Here is a 6,900-nt window from a genome sequence, read left to right as displayed (position 1 = left end):
CAAAAGTGTATATACTTTCTATAAAAGAGTGCAGCAAGGATTGGTTCTTGGGAAGGTGGGTCTGTTAATGACCAAGCTTAGGCTTCTGTTCTCTAGAGATGAGAGGAATGAGAGGTGACTTCATTAAAGCATACAAAATTCTTAAAGAATTTTACAGGGTAGATGTAGAATTAATGTCTTTGCTGGTAAAGTACTTTAGACCGATGGGTCACAGTTGCCACAGTGATGAGTAGGCCATTTAAGGCTGAAATGAGGAGAAACTTTATTCATTCAAAGGTTGGTGAATCTTTGAAATTCCCCATCCCACATGAATAGAAGTTTAGTCGTTAATTATATTCAAGCAAAGTCAGATAGGGTCTGGATCTAGAGACAATAGTATATTGTCAGAAAATTGTCTTTGATCAACTATAATCTTGTTGAATGATGAAGCAAACTTGAGAGGTTAAAAAGTCCACTCTTTGTCCTGCAAAACTCAAACTCAATAAATACAATATATTAAAGTGTTATTCAGACAGGATATTATTTCACTGATTGGTTTTACTTCTGTTGACTGAAGAATCTGAATACTCTTGCTAAGTTGTGGTGGAAGTGACTAAACTCAACCTTGGTCTGAGCTGCCAAGCACAGGAACACCTTTCAGTTGAGTGACTCAGTAGTGGTCAAAAGTAAGAACTGGCAGATGATAATGGTCATTTATACCCCAAGGAGCAATGAGATGATGGTTTCTACTAAAACTGCATACTCTGTAGGGATACTTGTTGTAATGATAGATGGATATGATGAAAACATTTCAGGCATACTTTTGAAATAAACTATCCCTGGGGATTTATAGACAGCTGATTAAGTTTTATTAATTGTTCTTGAGATATATTACTTTCAGAGCTTAGCGGATGCCATTAGGAATTGTGGTGGGAAATTTATGAGGAAACAGATTTTCACCATATCCCTTTCAGAATTTAAGTACAGCAAATTTGGTCATCACTCAACCAGCAGAGAAATGTCCATATTTTGCTACATTTCATTGAAGATCACGTCACCTCACCGTACAGGTTCCCAAATCAATATCTTTTCCTCTAACAAAGATATTGATTTGAACTTTTGGCTACTTCTGAACTATGCTCTTGTGTGCATGAGAAACTACAAAAATGACATTATTGTAACATTTTTGTAGTGAACAGAATCTTAGAGAATAAAAACCTGGAAATAACAATGCACTTGTTTATTCTCATTCAAGACTTCAGTGGAGCCTGCAGTTGAGTTGTGATTCTTGCTGCCCATATTGTATTGGAATCACTAGATGTAGACACCAATGGCATAGGAAAGACCTAAGAGCAGCAAATTGCAAGGTATGAAGCTCTATTGTATTTAAGGAAACATTACTTGCATGATTTGTTCTTTTTTTACACATTGGATGCTCGTCAGTCTTTGTTGTGTGGGGTTTTTCATGGATTCTATTGTGTTCTTTGTGGCTACCTGTAAGAAGATAAATCTCAAGCTTTAGATGGTATATATACATTAATAATAAATGTGCTTTGGTCCTCCTTGTCTGTATTTCACAAGATGATCAGATCATATACATGTTGGGACCCTCCAGCTGACTACATTTTCGTAAAGCTCTTTGTTCCTGTCTTTGCCGGGAAACGTCCATTTGTGTTGAGAATGAATGATGTGAACACTATAAATTGCCTTCCCGGAGAACTAACTTACTTCACAGCTCTTCATTAAGAAACCCTGTGAAGTTTGGCTTGGATCAATAGTAATAGCATTTCCTTTCATAACCAAATAAAATATAATATGTGTTTTGGTGACTTGGCAGCCTACTTTACAGCTTGGCAAGCTTTCTTTTCCACTTAAATCAAAGAAATACAAAATGAAGCTTAGTGTTAAATAAACTTGCAGATCCCTACCTCAGTACCATAGAAAGAACGAATTTTACCCGTTATGCTTGTTCTTGGTCCACAGGTCCTACTTACCAACCCCTACAAAGGAAAAATATGAATCCCAATCAATGGCTAAGATTTGACCTTTTACCCATCTGCAAATCTTCATTAATTTCCAATTTAATAGTTAAAATAAAGTTAGCTATAAAATTAACTTAAACCAAAAATTCAAGGTATATAACCTTGAATATTTGGTATCACATCAAAACTGCACACCTTTTTCTGAAAACAGCTTTGATGCGTGCAAGGTTGAAACAGCTATGATTTAGAAGGGTGGTGTAATCTACAAAGGAGTACATAATTTGTTCAATTGCTTGCAACATATTTGGAATACTTCTGATAACATAATTCTCATGTTTGACTTGCGGTCAATCCTGAGTGATCTTGAGGAAATAGAGCTAGTGACCTATTTCCCATTAAATGCAGCTGTTACTTGGACAAGTGTTTTTTTTAGGAAAATATTGGCTCATGTGAAAGATGTCACCATGTGATTTGTAAAGTCTACTGCAAAAAGACTGTTTGCTACAAAGCTACTGACAGGCATATGTTGCCTGTCCAAATCTTCGTACTCCTTTTGACTCTCTGTTGAGACACTTGGCTCTCACAAATCTCAAGACAACATCATTCAGTGGAGAGGAAATCCACTTTCAACGCAATGATCCTGCTGCTTCTGACTTAATTGATTACATTGTGGTGATTTCCTTAACCATATGCATTTGTCTTTATCAACATTGTTCATGATATCTTGTGTGAAATTTAATATCCTTGCCTTTTTTCTTTCTTACCCTACCTCTTCTCATTCCAGGACAGGTAATTGCCATAGGTGAGATAAAGTAAATAAAAATATCTGGAACATCACACCTTATTCTAAAGTAACTTGAGTGATGAATTCACCCCATATATTCCTGATCTTACCCCTTGGATCAGAATATTGGCAACCATGAAAATTAATATGTTTGAACAATCACAGATTCAGCATGGTTTTGAGTAATTTACATCGAGTTAAACTGAATCAGTTTAGGAAGTCGGTTGGTTTAAATAAATAAAACTTTTCTGTAAAAGCTGCTCTTGTACTGAGACACATTTTTTTTGGAGAGGACATAAATATCTGAAACAATGACATTCTGAAAATGAATTGCTTACACAAATCACCCCTGTGTATAACCTGCTCAAGAGAATAAGCATGAATTATTACAGAATCATAATGTTTAAATTAATGCACTTTTCTAGCAAGAGGAAGGTTTACTGGCACATCAGGGTTTGTATAGCTCATGCTTCTCATTGACATTTTAACTTTACAAGAGTTTTCTTCAGGTCAAAGACCTGTCAGAGACATTGCTTGGGATTTAGTGCTGCCTTAAGGTTTCAGAAGCTACAACTTCAAAAACTCATTAAGTCACTAGATATGTAATAGAAATATGGTAATTGTGCAGAAACAATAGCAAGTTTTCAGTATCTCGAGAAGAACTGTGGGAAAACAGGCCATTGTCTGAATCAATTACAAAATCTCTCAGTTTGCCTTCTCACAAGCTAGGAAAGTGCGTCTCTAGAGACATTCTGAAGCCTGGCAGAAATGAAATATTTGTAGGTTCCTGTTCTAATAGAGATTAAACTAATATTCCTGCAACCTGTGGAAAACTCTGGAAAATTTTATAAATTACAGTACATCAATGCAAACTTACAAAATGGCAAAGTTGATCATTTAATAAAATACACACACACAATTGAAACAGATCAACATAAATCCACTGCAAAAAGCCTGTTGATTCTCACCTGTGAAGAAGTTACAATATTTGTACAAAACACTTTTGCATAGGTTGAAGTGGTTTTTATAATATATACAATTTTCTTCAATGGCATTCAAATACAATATATTAAAATAATTATTGTACTGTGGAAGTTCTGCAGGACAATGTTATGATGATTTAATCTGCAGTTATAAAGAATTTTCTATTTAGTGTCTTCTAGTGACAAAATTAAAGTAAGCAGACATGTAATAATTGCAGTGACGATATCTGAAAATGTTAACCTTTTCTTTGCTAATTCTAACTGGGTACTTCGTGCTTTAAATTAGCTATTTTTAATATAATAATTAAAATATGTTCTGCATCCTGGTTCTTTCCATTTCTGATTTGCACCTCTTTGCTTTTATTTCTCTCCAAAAGGTCTTTACTTTCATCTTCTTGGTGTTGCATCACCCATTATACATGTATTTCCTTGTTAGAAGCAACTGAGCCATGGTGTATTAAAGATGTAAAATGCCAAAAAAGATGTCCTTGGCTCCTTAAATTAGCTTGTAACTGTCAGAATGTACATTCATTCCAAAGACCCATTTTTTCTTTCACCCAGAGGAAATGGTAAAGGATATTTTTACTCTCCACTCATACATATAATTTTAAAACTCTACTTGGAACTTAAATTTAACCAGAGTATGAAAAAAATCTGCAGATGCTAGATATCTTCAAGCATAAGGAAGTACTGAGCAGGCAGCATCTGTGCAAAAAATGTAATTTTTAGGTCCAAACCCTTTCAGCAGATGAGATGTTCTACCTGAACCATTAGCTGTTTTCCCCCAGTTAATCTTGACGCACTGATTTTAGCATTGTACATGCCCAACTTGACCATAAAACAAGTTTCATGACATAAGTCAGTGCTAATAAAGCTGATTTTGATTCTGATCATAGATGCTTCAGGGGAGGAATGACATTGTGGCTGGTTACACAGGATAAACAAAATCACTTCAGAACTTAACAGCCCCGTTGCCTTCAGCATGCTGGTAAACTCCAGTGCGCTGGCATACCCTTCCCTAAACTTCTCTTCCTCACTACCTCACCTCCCGGCCTTAAGGGAATCCCTGAAATCCAGCTGTCTCACTAGGCTTTTGGTCACCTCTCCTGGTCTGTCATGTGTGGCTTTTGCTCCTGTTAGCTGCTGTGTAGCAATTTGCTATTTTAAATACACTATTTGGTTGATTCTCCTAGCAAAGAGTAATGAGTGACCCAGCAGCCAGAAGTTGAACCTAAACATGTCTTCAGGGAGCTAAGTTGAAATAATGAGGAAAATTAATGCCAGATCTACTTAAGATTTCCCTTAATTTAAATCATAATCCCTATATGAACAACAATAAATTACCAAGTTGCTACCTTATCCTATACTTGATTTGTGGATAAAGTCATAGTTATACTGTAAGGAAATAGGACCTTTGGCACACCACACTTGATCCCGTGTGGAAATACTTTAGAGATCATTGATGGACACAACAATATTGATTGATGGTATTTGAATACTCTAATTGGATGCTCTCCCTTTTGGTAAGAGTTCCAGCAACCTAATTGGAAACTCTGCTCTCCCTCTGACAATCCATTCTTTTGATAGGATGAGCAAATTTTCTAAGGTCGCCAGCAGTGGAAAGAAAATGCAAAAGCATTTTGCAAAGGCAAAAGGCAAGTTAGCAGTTGGAACGTAACTCTCCTTAATACTTACTCAGTTGGGTTTGAATCTATTGTGTAGATTTCCCAAACCACAACAGAATCTCAGGTTTTTTTTAGCATGTGGCACCAGTCAGCCCATCTTGCCTAGCGAGTGGTGTCAGGATTGGTCTCCTTTCAGATCAACCGGGTCAAGATATGAACGTTCCTGACTCAACACTTGTATTTTTTACAAGGCCGAGTGGCTAGCTCAACGCTCAACCTGGCATGGAAGGAAAGCGTGCCCAGGGGTGGCCCGACTTGGATTCGAACTCAGGAGCCGTCACTCCAGAGTCTGGCGCTGATGTCATTGCGCCACCAGCCAGCCACGAGAATCTCAGTAATATGTAGGTATGACTGCTCTCTAACTGTTCCTTATTCCAATGATTTTTCAAATACATTTGCTTCAACTGAAGTACTTTCAAGTTTCCTACAATATTGATTGACTTTAAGTGCTGCCTATAATTGGGCTGCTAGAAAGTAGGTGACCAAAAATGGAGAAGAAGGTAAAACTCCTTTTCTATGATAAAGTCTTGCATGTGTTGGGCCAGAAGTTGAGAATGAGGCATAAAACATATCGCTTATGATCATTTTGTTAAGTGTTACAAGAGTAAAGGAGAAAAAGAGGAATGTGGTGAGCGACAGGGAAAGAAAGAGAAGAGCTGGGAAAGAGCAGAGGAAGAGAATTGAAGGAAAAAAGAGTGAACAAAGGTGGTCTGGTCTTATACCAGACTACTGATTTCTTTGAAATTCCAACAGGTAACAGTTAACCAATTAAGTAGCCAGATTCAAGTAATGTGACACCTGCCACTGAAAGCAAGAAGTTTTCAAAAAATTCAAAGGCAACTCTAACCACTGCAAATTTTACTGAACAATTACATACAGTATATACAGTTGATTATATAAAAATAAAATCAAGCATAAGGAAGTTAATCTACAAGGAAAATAGTAATCTACAGCTCAATTTAACACGTGATCAGCACAAGTAATCACTAAAACGTGTTTGCTTTCTGATAGATTAACTTTAGTTTATATCTTCATTCAGCAAGTTTGATGCAGCAAGAATGGAAGTTATGATTAATAAGTCAGCTTCTGCATTAGAGCACTGGGAACGTTGGCACGGCGTATTCATAGTTTCTTAAGATTCAAGATTCAAGATTGTTTAATGTCATTTCCAGTACACAAGTGTAGAGGAGAATGAAATAATAGTTACTCCATATCTGTTGCAGTACAAACAAAAACTTGTTTTTTTATTGACGCAATTAGCATTACAGCACAAAATAGACTCTTCGGTCCTTCAAGCTATGCTGTACCAGCAACCCCACAAACTCGATTAACCCTAACCTAATCACGGGACATTTCTTTAGAAAGAGAACATATTAATTTAAAGAACACAACAAATATAAATACATAAGATAGCTTATATACAAATATTGATTGTATGATGTACACTCTGTTCACACATGGCCAAACACCCAAGTAAATATACTGAC

Source organism: Hypanus sabinus, chromosome 8, assembly GCF_030144855.1.
Source record: "Hypanus sabinus isolate sHypSab1 chromosome 8, sHypSab1.hap1, whole genome shotgun sequence".
NCBI classification, from domain to species: Eukaryota; Metazoa; Chordata; class Chondrichthyes; order Myliobatiformes; family Dasyatidae; genus Hypanus; species Hypanus sabinus.
The sequence above is the reverse complement of the archived record's forward strand: the minus strand, read 5'-3'. Positions refer to the sequence as shown.